General features: G+C 49.1%; 1 protein-coding gene across 1 annotated transcript in view; it reads left to right on the plus strand.

Annotated features, from left to right (window-relative positions):
• LOC140898396 (uncharacterized) overlaps window positions 1–16413 on the plus strand; it is a 317402-nt gene that overhangs the window by 26853 nt on the left and 274136 nt on the right. The window lies entirely within an intron of this gene.

Here is a 16413-nt window from a genome sequence, read left to right on the forward strand (position 1 = left end):
AGTATAAAAATATTGCTCGGGGATGCAGGAGTGAAATCAGGAAGGCCAAATCACACCTGGAGTTGCAGCTAGCAAGAGACGTTAAGAGTAACAAGAAGGGTTTCTTCAGGTATGTTAGCAACAAGAAGAAAGTCAAGGAAAGTGTGGGCCCCTTACTGAATGAGGGAGGCAACCTAGTGACAGAGGATGTGGAAAAAGCTAATGTACTCAATGCTTTTTTTGCCTCTGTCTTCACGAACAAGGTCAGCTCCCAGACTACTGCACTGGGCAGCACAGCATGGGGAGGAGGTGACCAGCCCTCTGTGGAGAAAGAAGTGGTTCGGGACTATTTAGAAAAACTGGACGAGTACAAGTCCATGGGTCCGGATGCGCTGCATCCGAGAGTGCTAAAGGATTTGGCGGATGTGATTGCAGAGCGATTGGCCATTATCTTTGAAAACTCGTGGCGATCGGGGGAAGTCCCGGATGACTGGAAAAAGGCTAATGTAGTGCCCATCTTTAATAAAGGGAAGAAGGAGGATCCTGGGAACTACAGGCCAGTCAGCCTCACCTCAGTCCCTGGAAAAATCATGGAGCAGGTCCTCAAGGAATCAATTTTGAAGCACTTAGAGGAGAGGAAAGTGATCAGGAACAGTCAGCATGGATTCACCAAGGGCAAGTCATGCCTGACTAATCTAATTGCCTTCTATGACGAGATAACTGGCTCTGTGGATGAGGGGAAAGCGGTGGACGTGTTGTTCCTTGACTTGAGCAAAGCTTTTGACACGGTCTCCCACAGTATTCTTGCCAGCAAGTTAAAGAAGTATGGGCTGGATGAATGCACTATAAGGTGGATAGAAAGTTGGCTAGATTGTCGGGCTCAGTGGGTAGTGATCAATGGCTCCATGTCTAGTTGTCAGCCGGTATCAAGTAGAGTGCCCCAAGGGTCGGCCCTGGGTCCAGTTTTGTTCAATATCTTCATAAATGATCTGGAGGATGGTGTGGATTGCACCCTCAGCAAGTTTGCAGATGACACTAAACTGGGAGGAGAGGTAGATACGCTGGAGGGTAGGGATAGGATACAGAGGGGCCTAGACAAATTAGAGGATTGGGACAAAAGAAATCTGATGAGGTTCAACAAGGACAAGTGCAGAGTCCTGCACTTAGGACGGAAGAATCCCATGCACCGCTACAGACTAGGGACCGAATGGCTCGGCAGCAGTTCTGCAGAAAAGGACCTAGGGGTGACAGTGGACGAGAATCTGGATATGAGTCAACAGTCTGCCCTTGTTGCCATGAAGGCCAATTGCATTTTGGGATGTATAAGTAGGGGCATTGCCAGCAGATCGAGGGACGTGATCGTTCCCCTCTATTCGACATTGATGAGGCCTCATCTGGAGTACTGTGTCCAGTTTTGGGCCCCACACTACAAGAAGGATGTGGAAAAATTGGAAAACGTCCAGCGGAGGGCAACAAAAATGATTAGGGGACTGGAACACATGAGTTATGAGGAGAGGCTGAGGGAACTGGGATTGTTTAGTCTACGGAAGAGAAGAATGAGGGGGGATTTGATACCTGAAAGGGGGTTCCAAAGAGGATGGATCTAGACTGTTCTCAGTGGTAGCTGATGACAGAACAAGGAGTAATGGATTTGTATTTTATTCTTTTGAAATTGTTAAGAGCAGCAATGACTTAGCTCAGACTGAAGCATCTCATCTAATTTACTAGATCATAGTGTCTCCCCTTTGTGTACGATGAGACAGTTTAGTGCACTGTGATGAACAGGAGATGCTCTTGTTTTTGAACAAATATTTTTGCAAAGAATTTTCATCCTACTTGCTATGATTTCAAGAAATAAAGTGGTTTCATCTGAATGGATTTTCAGACAGAAAATGGTTTCCATGAAAATGTTCACACCTGATTTCCTGGGTTCTATCCCTGCCTCCGGGTGGGGGGGTTGTTGTCTGTTAGTTAGAACAGGAGTCAGGACTGTTGTCTTCTCTTTCTGGCTCTTTCACCACTTTGCTGTGTGACACCTTGGTTAGGTCCAATGGGAACAGGGTCAATTCTCTAAGTCCAGGCAGCAGGGAGCCTGGGTGAGATAAGGGATGTTAAGGTCGTCTGCGAAGGAGAAAGGGATGTTTCCAGGTGTTGAACGTCAATAATTCTAAACTTTGCTAAAATGGCTAGTCTCGAGAAACAAGAACTAGTTGGGGCCAAACTTTAACCATTGTCTTTTTTAAAGCCCATTCAGGGATGTGAGTCCCAGAGAGCCATAGAGAGTGGGAGCAACTTGCCCAAAGTCCCACAGATCAAGAGGCAGCAATGGAAGCAGGAGTGACACTCCCTCTCAAAGGCAGGGGGACCGGACATTAGGGCCTGGTTGCAATTGCCAGCTGTGGGAGGGAGTGTGCAGCAGTGGTTAGTGAAGGGGTCCATCCATGGCTCTGACACTCAGTGTGACCCTGAGATGGTAGCTGAGGCCCGTTTGCCATCAGTAGGGTTGGGGTCCCATCGCTACAGCCCAGTGGGTTTGGGAGGCTCCAGGAAGGTGTGTAAAGTGCTGGGATGTCAGGATCCCGGAGGCACTGTCACCTCAGCCCTAGGGCCGTGTTCTGCACCCCCTTGCTGCTGGCTGAGTTTCTCTGTCCCTTGGCAATCAGACAGACTCTTGTTTTCACAGCCAGTCGATCGCCCTCGTGTCATCACCCTGCCTGCTGGCTGGGCAGGGTAACTCCTGAGGTCACCACCCTCTCCAGCCTGCCTTGGGCTTGGAGAGTGAGGAGGAGGGCAAGGGACGTCTGCTGACCCTGAACATCCGCCATCCATTATCCCATCACTGAGAGCAAGTGAGTGGCATTCGGGTTCCTCGGTGGCTTCCCCTCTCTGTCTGGGGAGAGGCAGAAATGGGGAGAGAATATCTCCAAAGAGGGATTTCATTTGCAAACAGTCCCCAAGAGCCCCTCACTCTCCGACCGGGCAGGGGCTTCTCCAGAGCCGTCTCCAGTGTGTTTGGAAAGGTTCCAGCAATGGGGCTCCCAGCCCTTCCCTTGTGGGACACTGTTCCCCAGGCTGAGAGTCTCTGAGCTGGGCCAGACCCTGTGAGCTGCTGAGCCTGGAAATCAATGGGGAACGAGGAGGGCCCTGGTCATGGTTCTGCTCTGAACCCTCCTGCTTCTCAGCGTCCTCTGGAACTGGTCGCTCGGTCAGCACCGGTCAGAGATGGCAAAGCACTGGTGTCACTGCTCCAGCCGAGCGCCCCTCTGACCTCACCCCACCCTATGGACACGTTTCCCAGATCTCAATGCCCGGTCTGAGCTCTCTCCCTCCCCCGCCTCCAGGGTTTCACACCGAGCAGGTTGACGTGGGCTGCGCTCTGAGCGGCCAGGCCCTCATGGACCCGAGGTTCCAGTACGCCTACGATGGGAGGGACTTCATCAGCTTTGACGACCAGACGGGGACGTGGGTCGCGGCCGAGCAGCCGGCCTTCCCTCAGAAGCAGAGCTGGGAGACGGGCAAGACGTGGACTCAGTACGTCCGGTGGTACCTGAAACAAAAGTGTCTGGACACCCTGCAGAGCCCGGTGCAGCAGGGGAGTGGGGTCCTGCGGCAGCAGGGTGAGTGAGCCTGCAAGGAGCTAGCATGGGGTGCGGGAGGGGCACAGTCACACCAATGGGACTTAGGTACAGAGGTGCCGACTTTCCAATGCTCCAGGGGATGCTCGACCCCCACTCTGCCCCAGGCCCTCCCCCCACTCCACCGCTTCCTGCCCCACCTCTTCCCACACCCGCTCCGCCCCCCACTCCAACCCCTCTGCTTCTCCCCACCCTGATCTGCCCCCTTCCCCCTCGTGTGCCGCCCCCTCCCCCTCCCCCTGTGAGCCTCCTGCATGACAAAGAACAGCTGACTGTGGCGGGCCCGAGACAGCATTGCGGGGGAGGGGAGGCGCTGATCGGGAAGGCTGCTGGTGGCTGCTGAGCACCCACCATGTTTTTTCCTGTCGGTGCTCCAGCCCCGGAGCACCCACGGAGCCGACGCCTATGCTTGGGTATCTCCGGAAAGGGTGGTGTGGCTGGGCAGACGGACTGTGATGAAGCGCGCCTGTGTTCTATTCCAGCTCTGTCCCTGGCCTGCTGGGTCACCCTGGGCCAGTCACAACCCCTCTCTGTGCCTCAGTTTCCTCATCTGTACAATGGGGATAATGAAGCTGACCGTTTTTTGTAAAGTGCATGGAGATGGAGCAATGACGAGCTTGCCGAGAGCTGCGGGTTGTTCTCAGTTGTTACCAGTGCAGACAGATTATTAGCTGGTGCTAGCAGTTCTGGCTGCCTGGGCGCCTCCATTCTGCAAGCCCTTTCCTGTTGGCTTCCAGCTCCCTCCAACGTCTCCTTTTTGGGCTGAACCGTTTCAGCCCTGGGTTGTGAGTTGATTAATTTTGGCAAGTCTGAGCCGGAAAAGGCCCAGCCGTCTGTGCGTGTGAAGGCAGCAGACTGGGAATGGGGCGGGGGATGCATTTTGTCATTCGACAAAGAAAAAACACTTGCCTTGAGCTTCTTTTGCCCAGCGCTAGCACCTCCTCAGTCGAGGGCAGAGGCGTGGAAAGGGCCAGGGACTCGGGGCAGTGTGGCAGCGGGATTGAAGTGCCCGAGGATGCAGAGAGGGGCCTGCTGGGATTTCCAAAGGGAGGCGCCTGACTCCCTGTGAAATCACCGGGGTTAGGCACCGAGGGGGGTTGGAAATCCAACTGGCCCTTAGCCCCCTAAATTGCACACGTGTGTTTGGAGGACCCAGTGAAAACCTGCTGCTTTCACCCAGTGAAAACCCAGCTCAGGCTGCTACTCTCCCCTTAGCTCTGCCCTTCTCTGGTAGGCAGTGCCAGCTCACACAGAGGACGGACTCCTGACTCCCTCATTGGCCAGCCTGTGCTGTCAATGAAGCTGACTTACAGTGTTAGCCTCTCCCCATTGGCCCTGGGGACGAGTCTCAGGGTCTTTATTTCTCATTGGCCCTCCTCCTGTCTTTTGGTATTGGGAGAGGGCCAACCAAAGCCCCTCCCAACACCCCACTAAGGTTCAGTAAGGGGCCAACAGTCCCCTTACCCATAGAGACATCAAAATCGTGGTGATTTATTGATTTTTATCAAGTAGGTCTGCTGCTGTGAAAAGTGATAATATTTTTCACAGCCTTTCAGCCAGTGACTTGGGTTGCCAACTTCGTAATTTTTAAGAACTAGGTAATCCAGCAGGAGTGCCAGAAGCTCCCCTGCCCTGCCTTTTCCCACAAGGTCCCACACCTGCCCCACCTCTTCCCCTGAGGCCCCATCCCTGCCTTGCCTCTTCCCTCGAGGCTCTGCTCCCGTCCACGCCCTGTCAAGGGGGACTTGCCTATGGAGCTGGGGCTGGGAGCTGCTGCCACCCAATGCAGGTAGGAGGCAGCCCCGGCTGAGTAGGGGCTGGTGAGGGTGATGACCCAATGCCTCCCCGCCCGCAGTAACTAGACTTTGGGTGTCCAGTCAGTAGATCTGACCAGACTCTGTCAGGTCCGGCATACGTGAGCTCCAAACTGTCCTACAGATGAACTGAACATTTCATTTTCCCCCCTTCTTCCTCTTGGTGGACGGCCAGATAATAGTTTTAACATCGACAGTCAGTCCTTTGTTGTCTCTGAGGAGCTAGTCCGTGGGTGTTCCCCAGAACTATGACATATTTCAGTAACAAATAGGGTTACCATATATCTGGATTTTCCTGGACAGAGCCTCACTTTTGAGCCTGCCGAGTGCGGTTTTCCTATCACAGCAAATATCCAGGGGTTTTGCCGAGCAGAGGGGCTGCAGCTCAGAAACAGCTCTGATTGGTCAGCTTTCCAATTGGTTCATTCCCCTGCACCCACAGCTGATTGGTCCATTCCCTTGCATCTGCAGCCGATTGCTGCCAGCTCCCTGCCCACCCAGGCCCTGCCCACCCACGCACCTAGGTGCTGACTGACGGCAGTTGCTGCATTCTGGGCTTCTGCCAGTGCCCTGCCACTATGACAGCAACTAACACTGCCCTCACTGTGACGTTGCACCCCCATAACGCTTTACGGACATATGCTTATGAATGTATATATGACATAACTGGAATATGTTTTATGCTATGTATACCATGTAACATGCCTCTGTAAAGGTTATGATCTACTGAATATATTCATCCTATTTGTATGCATGTATCATTTTTGTATTTGAAGCGATGAATATTGGCTGCGTATTTGTTTGATTTTAAGTAGCCTTAGTAAGGCATTTGGTCAGCTTCTTAAGAAAGGAATTTGTAAGGTAAGTGCCAACTCAAGAAACACTTAACAGACAATAAAAAGAAAAGGAGGACTTGTGGCGTCTTAGAGACTAACAAATTTATTAGAGCGTAAGCTTTCGTGAGCTACAGCTCACTTCATCAGATGTTGCATCTGATGAAGTGAGCTGTAGCTCATGAAAGCTTACGCTCTAATAAATTTGTTAGTCTCTAAGACGCCACAAGTCCTCCTTTTCTTTTTACGGATACAGACTAACACGGCTGCTACTCTGAAACTTAACAGACAATGGAACCTTGGAAGACTCCAATCCACATAAGAAGTCTACCTGGGGACTTTCAAGGTAGCATGTGAGCAATGGCTGCCACCTGTAAAGTTCTGAGTCATGCACGGAAATGTGACTTACCCATGTGACTCCAAAACTCCAGCTTGCAGCTGGCTTCTGCATAGGAGAGAGGAGGGGGGGCTCCACCCACAAGAGAAAGTCTATTTAAGCCCCTGGGAGACCCCCTCCATTTTGTCTTCAGCTGGCTCAAGAGATCACCTCGCCACCCCCAAAAGACACATGAAAGAAACTGGAACAAAGGACAGTAACTACAGGGGGTGTGAGTGATTGCTGGACCCAGACTAGAAGGAGGCTAGTCTGTAAAAGAAACTTGTTGGAACATCTCTGACGGTGAGATTTCATCTGTAACCACTTTCTTACTGTATTAGGCTTAGACTTGCCTGTTTTATTTTATTTTGTTTGGTAATATACTTTGTTCTGTCTGTTATTACTTAAATCCACTTAAATCCTACTTTTTGTATTTAATAAAATCACTTTTTACTTATTAATTAACCTAGAGCATGTATTAATACCTGGGGGGGGAACATCTGTGCAGATCTCTAACAGTTTTATAGAGGGCAAACAATTTATGAGTTTATCCTTTATAAGCTTTATACAAGGTAACGTGGATTTATTTGGGGTTTGGACCCCATTGGGAGCTGGGTACCTGAGCGTTGGAGACAGGAACACTTCTTAAGCCTGCAGCTTTTGAGGTATGTGGTTCAGACCTGGGGCTGTGTTTGTAGCAGTCAAGCGTGTCTGGCACAACCAGGCAGGGTTCTGAAGTCTCAAGCTGCCAGGGAAAATGGGCTTCAAGGTAGTCTCGGCATATCAGTTGGCAGTTCCGAAGGGGTTTTTTTGTGATCCAACCCATCACACTCACCTCATGAGTACCCCCACTGCACCCCCTGCAATACCCCCTAATTTTACCCCCAGATTCCCCACCACAGCTGCCTCCCCTCATCAGTGTGCTCTTTTTGGGCACCTGGAATATGGTCACCCTAGCAACAAACATACAGGCAAATCTCACCGTGTGCACTGGTGTCACACGCATTTCAATGGCACAACATTCAGCAGACCATGAGTTTTCCAAAGATCCCTCACCAGGCACACATTGTACACAATATATCAGAACCATATGCAAGTGGGGAACATAGGGCACAGGGGGTTAGTAACAAGAGGCATGCAGTGTGGGGTGAGTGGGGCAAAGAAAATCTCTGTCATCCCGACACAGGACACTGTGGTGAGTGGGAGGCGGAGACCAGGTGGGCTGTCAGGTTCCTCATCCTCCTCTGACCACAGTGATGGAGGTCAGCCTGGCTTCAAGGCTGCCCAAGTGTGTTGACATCCCGGATCCCTTCTTCCCTGTGCCCAACCTCAGCATCTCAGCAATATGGAAATGCTGCCCACGTCCCCTATCCTTCTTTGGTCCTTTAGATTTCAGGGGCAGCTTCACATGACACTCACTGGCCCCGTCTAGTCGCTCTCTGGCTCTGATGCAGCGAGTTCACAGTTCGCAGTCTCAGCCACTTGGCTCTGAGGAGCAAGCCCAGCAGTTTCCCAGCTCTGTTCCCCCCACCTTGTCCCCCTCCCAACGTATCTCACATCTCTGCAGGGAGCAGGAAATAACTTCATTCCCCATTTCAGTCTCTGCCCCTCGGCGTCTGGATTTAGTCTGCACCATCAGTGTTTGTGCTGAGAGATACTGATCACTCTCATTGTTAAAACCACACACACAAAAATCTCATGACAAAAGGTTAGATAAAGATTAAAATAAAATAAAATCTATAAAAAGACGATTCTGGCAAATGATCATTTGTCTCGTGAAATCCTCAATAAATCTGAGTTACATGCTGTCAAACTCAACTGATATCAATGCATGTGACCAAACGGCCTTCACAAAGAGGGAAAAACCTATAGCCCAGGGTGGGCTATAAAACACATTCATGTTCTCAGATAATTCTTTAAAATTAAAAACCTAGAAAATAAATATACCTTTAGTGGCAAAACCGGCTTCACTTCTCGCCTCATTTTTCGGTTGTATTAGTTGCAAAAGTTTTAGCAGCAGTATACTACAAGAGAAAGAAAGACAAAAAAACCTCTTCCCATCTACATATGATCTGGACTAAGCCTAGAAAAAGCCGGGAAGCAATTTTACCAATAGGTGGAAACAAGGCTATAAGATGTGAAATGTCAGATTCTGCTTTGAGGTTAATTGGGATTTCCCCACCCACTCCCAGGTCTGTGACACTTCCTTCTCCAGCCCTCCCGAGTCTGACTAAGACCATAGACATCAAAACTGTGATTCCTAAGCATGGAGAGCCAGGGTCACGGTGGTAAGTGACACCTTGAGAGGTGGAGGGGTAGAATGAGGAGAAGGTAAAACTGTCCATTGCTGGGACAGATGTTACCGTGTTGAGAGTGGAGCATGATGGTGATGGGGGAAGGAGGGAATCCCTCGGACTCACCCCATCATCCTCAAATAGCACAGAAGCTAAAACACCACATTTTACTGTCCCTGCTCCCCATTTATTTAGCATCTAGTTAATTCTGCTCCCTAAGGCAGAAAATGTACAAACACTAAATGCTTTTTAGCAGGGCCTGGAGTAATCTGAGACTATCTGGGAATGAGACAATCCAGCCCCAAAGGGGGAATTTAGGGACTAACAATCACTCTGTTAATTGGTAGGGCGTCAGAACACATAAGTAAGGCTACAATTGTGTTATGGAAGTCACAGAATCTGTGAGTTCCAGAGACCTCCGTGACTTCACCCCGTTTTGGTTCGGAGCTGTGGAGTACCCACACAGCCCACGGTGGCTGAGAGCTGCCCCCTTGATCATTGAGCCTGTGACTTGTCCATGACTTTTACTAAACATATCCATGACAAAATCTTAGCCTTACACATAAGATGCTCAGGGTGAGGTTACACTAGGAAACCTGGTGGAGGGTCACAGAGATGCGCTGGCTAATCCCGACCATATTTCCTACCATAGACAGACGCTCAAAGGCAGAGGTGGGATCTCTCAGTCTCCCACAAAGGGTCCTGTGGGAATCAGCCCTTCTCAGTGGTGCTGTCTGAATGCAGAGGGGGCACGGAGAAGGGGCAGAGAGGGTGAGTGAGGAGAGGCAGCACCTCTCTACCCCTGTGCTCTCCCTCGCCTCTTATCCCATCATCCCCAAACACTCGATACCCCAGGACCCAGCTCCCCCTGCTTCCCAGCTCCACCAGCCCCAACCATTCAAAGCCCAGTGTCCTTCCCAGAACTCATCGGCCTGGTCTCTTAACATTTGATCCCCCATAGCCCAGCGCCCTGAGGGATTCGGGGAAGTGAGGAGTTACCAGCCCCCAGGGACACTCCCCCTGCAGGGACAGCTCCACGTAAGTGGGGGAGCCCAGCCCAGAGGCTGGTGGAAGATGTGGGGTGGGGACAGGTATGTAGAGTGAAGGTGGGGCCTGGCCCAAGTGTCCTTGTTAGGGTTTCTTCCCCACTCTGAACTCTGGGGTACAGATGTGGGGACCTGCATGAAAGACCCCATAAGCTTATTTCTACCAGCGTAGGTTAAACTTTCCCAAGCACAAATTTTGTGTGTGTGTTTGGGATTCGGTACGCTGCCACCACCGAGTGATTTAACAAAGGATCAGGGAAAGGACCACTTGGAGTTCCTGTACTCCCAAAATATCCCTCCAAGCCTTACACCCCCTTTCCTGGGGAGACTTGAGAATAAACAAGATGAGCACTGACCAGCCTTGGGTTTTTAGGACCCTAAAAATCCCAATCCGATTTTAAAAAAAAACATAGAACTTTATTAGAAGAACAAAAAAGATAAAAGAACTAGCCTTGTAAGATTAGGATGGAAGATAATCTCACAGGCAATTAGCTTCAAAACATAGAGAATCCCACTCTCGGCAAAACCTTAAAGTTACAAAAAGAAACAAAAACAGGAATATACATTCCCTCCAGCACAGAGAATTTCACAAGCCAAAAAAAAGAAAAAGAAAATCGAACGCATTTTCTAGCTCGATTACTTACAAACTCTATAGGAGTTGGATTGCTGGCTTCCTTGAGCTGTCTCCGGCAGAGGCATCACACAGATAGACAGACAGACAAAAAAGCCTTCTCCCCCTCAGATTTGAAAGTATCTTCTCCCCTTATTGTTTTCTTTTGGTCAGGTGCCAGCCAGGTTACTTAAGCTTTTTACCCCCTTACAGGTAAGGAGGAATTCTAGGCTACCCTTAGCTGTATGGTTATGACACGCCCCCCCAAATCACAGATAGTGTGAAACACTGGCTGTGATTTCTTCCTGGAGCTCTAGGAGAAAACAGAATTAATAAGACACATGCATTTGTAGATATACTACTTGACAATATAAAGACTAACAATATATTTTACATTTTAAGGATGATTTTAACCACTTGTTTCTGGGAAACTTTTATGGGAGAGTGCATTAGCCACTTTGTTAGAAGCTTCTGAAATGTGTTGTATTTTAAAATTAAAATCTTGGAGAGCTAAACTTTACCGAAGACGTTTTTTGTTATTTCCCTTGGCGGTATGAAGCCACGTTAGCAGAGCATGGTCAGTTTGCAGGTGGAAACGCCGTTCGGAAACGTATGGGCATAGGTTTTCCAGAGTGTAGACAATGGCGTAACATTCCTTTTTGCTGATTGACCAGTAGCTTTCCCTCTCAGACAGCTTCTTGCTGAGAAACATGACAGGATGGAATTTCTGATCTGGTTCTTTCTGCATTAAGACTATTCCCACACCACGCTCGGACGCATCTGTGGTTACTAGGAACAGTTTGTCAAAGTCTGGGGCCCTTAGCACAGGGTCAGACATAAGTGTTGCTTTAAGCTGGTTAAAGGCCTTTTGACACGCATCAATCCACTGAACCGCATTTGGCTGTTTCTTTTTGGTAAGGTTTGTCAGTGGAGTGGTGATTCGGCTGTATTGCGATACAAATCGCCTGTAATATCCAGCCATGCCTAAGAAGGATTGGACCTGTTTCTTTGACTTTGGGACAGGCCACTTTTGGATAGCATCCACCTTGGCCTGTAGGGGGTTGGTAGTTTCTTGACCCACCTGGTGTTCAAGGTAAGTCACTCTGTTTAAGCCTATTTGACACTTCTTAGCCTTAACAGTTAGTTCTGCCTCCCTTATGCGCTTGAAAACTTGTAGACGCTCCAGGTGTTCTGCCCACAAATCAGAAAATATGGCCACATTGTCCAGATAGGCGACTGCATATTCTCCCAATTCCACTAGGAGACCCTCTACAAGTCTTTGGGAGGCGGAGGGTGCATTTTGCAGCCCGAAACGGAGCACATTGCATGTATACAGCCCGACACGGGTGGTGAAGGCTGACCTTTCCTTGGCGGATTCATCTAGCGGTACCTGCCAGTACCCCTTGGTTAAATTTAACATAGAGATGAACTGGGCCCATCCCAATTTCTCCAAATAGTTAATCTGTCCGTGGCATTGGATAGTTGTCGGGGCGAGTTACAGCATTTAGCTTATGGTAGTCCAAGCAAAAACGTATTTCCCCATCTAGTTTGGGAACTAGAACCACTGGAGATGCCCATGCACTGTCAGAGGGCCGGATTACACCCATCTGTAACATATCCTGGATCTTCCGTTCTATAGCAGTTTTAGCTTGAGGAGACACCCGGTAAGGTTGGACTTTAATTGGGTGAGCACTACCTGTGTCAATGGAGTGGTATGCCCGTTCAGTCAGTCCTGGGGTGGCTGAGAACGTCGGCGCGTAGCTAGCGCACAGCTACTGGACCTGCTGTCGCTGCATATGCCCAAGGGTCATGGAGAGGTTCATCTCTTCCACGCCACCATCACTTTTCCCTTTGCAGTAGACACCTTCAGGCCACTCAGCGTCATCTCCTCCCTGGACTGTAGACTGACAAACCTTTAATGCTCTGGGAATAAAAGGCTTTAGAGAATTAATATGGTACACCTTAGGCTTTCGGTTGGAGGTGGGGAAGGCTATGAGATAATTAACAGCTCCCAGGCACTCTTGGACCATGAATGGCCCTTCCCACGACGCTTCCATTTTATGAGCCTGGAGCGCCTTTAAGACCATGACCTGGTTCCCTACTTTGAAGGAATGCTTTTTGGCACGTGTATTATACCAGGATTTTTGCTCTTTTTGAGCAACTTTTAGGTTTTCTTTAGCAAGGGCTAAAGAGGTTCAGAGGGTGTTTTGTAGGTTGGTTACAAAGTTCAGAATGTTAGGTCCTGGAGAAGGTGTAAATCCCTCCCATTTTGCTGCTTTACCAACTGTAATGGCCCCTGAACCTTGCGGCCATATACAAGTTTAACTGGTGAAAACCCTAAACTGGGATGTGGTACAGCTCTGTAGGCAAAGAGCAACTGTTGCAACACTAGGTCCCAATCATTGGAGTGCTCATTTACAAATGTACATATTATAGCCCCCAAAGTTTCACTAAACTTCTCCATCAGGCCATTCGTTTGATGGTGGTAAGGGATGGCAACCAAGTGGCTCACCGCATGAGCTTCCCAAAGGTTTTTCATGGTTCCTGCCAGGAAATTAGTTCCCGAATCTGTAAGGATGTTGGAGGGCCAACCTACCCTGGCAAAGATATCTGCTAGTGCCTGGCACACACTTTTAGCTGTGGTGTTGCTTAGAGCTACTGCTTCCGGCCATCGAGTGGCAAAATTCATGAAAGTCAGTATGTACTGCTTTCCTCTGGGTGTCTTTTTTGGGAAAGGACCCAGAATATCCACAGCTACTTGCTGAAATGGAACCTTAATTATGGGGAGTGGCTGGAGAGGGGCTTTGACCTGGTCTTGAGGTTTTTCCACTCTTTGGCATACCTCACAAGACCGGACATAGGCAGAAACATCCTTGCCCATTCCCTCCCAGTGGAAGGACTTTCCCAAACGGTCTTTGGTTCTGTTCACCCCAACATGGCCACTAGGATGATCGTGGGCTAAGCTCAAGAGCTTTACCTGGTACTTAGTTGGAACTACCAACTGTCTTTGAGGATGCCAGTTTTCCTGGTGTCCACCAGAAAGAGTTTTATGGTATAAAAGTCCTTTTTCTACAACAAACCGGGACTCCGTTTGGGTCTTTGGTAACATGGACTGGGCCCTTGTAGAAGTCTGAGGAACAGAGCTAGGTGTGACAGCTTGCTTAGCCTGGCTGTGGATGACCATTCCCACCCTCTTGGCTAGCTTCACATGACTGGCCTAGTCTTCCCCCAGCAGCATGGGAATGGGATAATCATCATAGACTGCAAAAGTCCACATTCCTGACCAGCCCTTGTACTGGACAGTCAACTTGGCTGTAGGCAAGTCAAAAAAGTTTGACTTGAAGGGTTGAACTGTTACTTGGGTCTCTGGGTCGATTAAGTTGGGGTCCACTAAGGATTGGTGGATAGCCGACACTTGTGCTCCAGTGTCCCTTCACACTGTAACCTTCTTCCCGCTCACACTCAACAGTTTTCCTTTGCTCTGAGGGTATCTGGGAGGCATCTGGGCCTGAGGACCTTTCCTGTGACTGGTGCAATGAACAGTGGTCTGTTGGGGTTCTTGGGGCAGTTGGCCTTTACATGCCCCGGCTCGTTAAATTTAAAACATCGCCCAGCTAACTGGTCACTGGGGTGAGGTGGGTTGCTGAAGAATGGTGTGGTTGGACGATAAGGTGTCTGGGGTTTTCCTTGGGGTGTAGCTGGGGCCTTGGGTGGCCCCTGGTAGTAGGGTGTGGTCTGAGCGTATCCCTTCTGGTGTTCGCTTAAACTGCGACCAGGGTTGTTCCTTTCTGCTCCCTCCACCTGGATTTTTCAGTTTGCCCCGCCTCTTTGGCGGTCTGGGACTGCTCGTATTGGTCAGCATACGAAGCAAGACTTTCTGCTGAGTCCATTTTCTTATCCCACTGTTTTATATTATCATTGGTCATATTTAGGAATTGTTTCTGAGTCATCAAATCACACACTCCTTCAAAGTTAGTTATACCCCTTCCTTTGACCCATTTCTCTAACAGATCCTTTATCTGGTTTACATAAGCCACATTACTTAGTCCAGGCCCTCTCTTAAGGGCTTTAAATTTACTCTGTAAGTTTCAGGTGTAACTTGAAATTGTTTCAAAACCAAATCCTTGAATTTATTATAGTCAGAAGCCTCATCAATAGGCATCTTGTTGAATACGTCCAGAGCTCTTCCAGTCAATTTTGCTACCAATGTGGTCATCTTGTGAGTGTCAGGAATTGCATGAATTGCAATAGTCTCTCAAAGGCGAGGAAATATTCAGCAATATCACTGGATTCATCATACTGTGGACATAGTCGCTCCCATGGGTGGATTTTTGGGGAAGGATTGTCAGGGTTGGACCCAGTGGGCCCATCTTAGTGCTTTCCAGATCTAAGCATTTCACCTCCATCTCCGCCTCCAAGTGTGTCACCACCGCCTCCATCGCTTTCCTGTGGGCAGCCTTTTTGGCTTTCTTTTTTCTTTCAGCAGCATCTTTCTCGAGTTGTTTTAATTCGATCAGTCTTTTATGTTCCTTTTCTTTCGCGTCTGCTTTCAGTTTGGCTAAATCCAGGTTTTGTTGGACATTGCTTTTTGTCACCCTGGTCTTGTTGTGTTTAACCGAGCTATACCCAAGAGTTAGAAAGAAAAAAAAAGCCAGCTTGTGAATTCCCTGGCTGTAATCGAATACCTCTGCCTCCAGGCAAAGAGACAGAACCTGTAGCTGTTTTCAGCTAACAGAAAACCTCTTCAGTCTGTGCTTTGGGTTCAAAATGATCCCACCTCTCCCACCATGTCAGGGTTCCTTCCCCACTCTGAACTCTGGGGTACAGATGTGGGGACCTGCATGAAAGACCCCCTGAGCTTATTTCTACCAGCTCAGGTTAAACTTTCCCAAGCACAAATTTTCTGTGTGTGTGTGTGTGTGTGTTTGAGATTCGGCACGCTGCCACCACCGAGTGATTTAACAAAGGATCAGGGAAAGGACCACTTGGAATTCCTGTTCCCCCAAAATATCCCCCAAGCCTGACACCCCCTTTCCTGGGGAGGCTTGAGAATAAACAAGATGAGCACTGACCAGCCTTGGGTTTTTAGGACCCTAAAATCCCCAATCTGATTTAAAAAAAAACCCACAGAACTTTATTAGAAGAACAAAAAAGATAAAAGAACTAGCCTTGTAAGATTAGGATGGAAGATAATCTCACAGGCAATTAGCTTCAAAACATAAAGAATCCTCCTCTAGGCAAAACCTTAAAGTTACAAAAAAAAAAAAACAAAAACCCAAAACAGGAATGCACATTCCCTCCAGCACAGAGAATTTCACAAGCCAAAAACAAAAGAAAATCGAACGCATTTTCTGGCTTGATTACTTACAAACTCTATAGGAGTTGGATTGCTTGCTTCCTTGAGCTGTCTCCAGCAGAGGCATCACACAGGCAAAAAAGCCTTCTCTCCCCCTCAGATTTGAAAGTATCTTCTCCCCTTATTGTTTTTTTTTTGGTCAGGTGCCAGCCAGGTTACTTAAGCTTTTTACCCCCTTACAGGTAAGGAGGAATTCTAGGCTACCCTTAGCTGTATGGTTATGACAGTCCTTCTCCTCATCTCCATGGCAGGGGGATCCCGGCTGGGAGGGGAAGGGAGAGGGGGGAACTTCAGCCAGGCAGAGGGAGCAGTTGGAGGAGTTTCTCTCTCTCCCTTCCCCCACCTGTGGCCCATCAGCTCAGCAGCCAGGGCTGCAGCAGGGAGGAGGGGCTGATCGGGGCTTCTGCTCCTTTGTCTGTGGTTTGCTTAGGCCAGGCAGAGCCAGAGGGTCACTGACCAGCTGATGCTCG

This window comes from Lepidochelys kempii, chromosome 14 (genome assembly GCF_965140265.1).
Source record: "Lepidochelys kempii isolate rLepKem1 chromosome 14, rLepKem1.hap2, whole genome shotgun sequence".
Classification (NCBI taxonomy): domain Eukaryota; kingdom Metazoa; phylum Chordata; order Testudines; family Cheloniidae; genus Lepidochelys; species Lepidochelys kempii.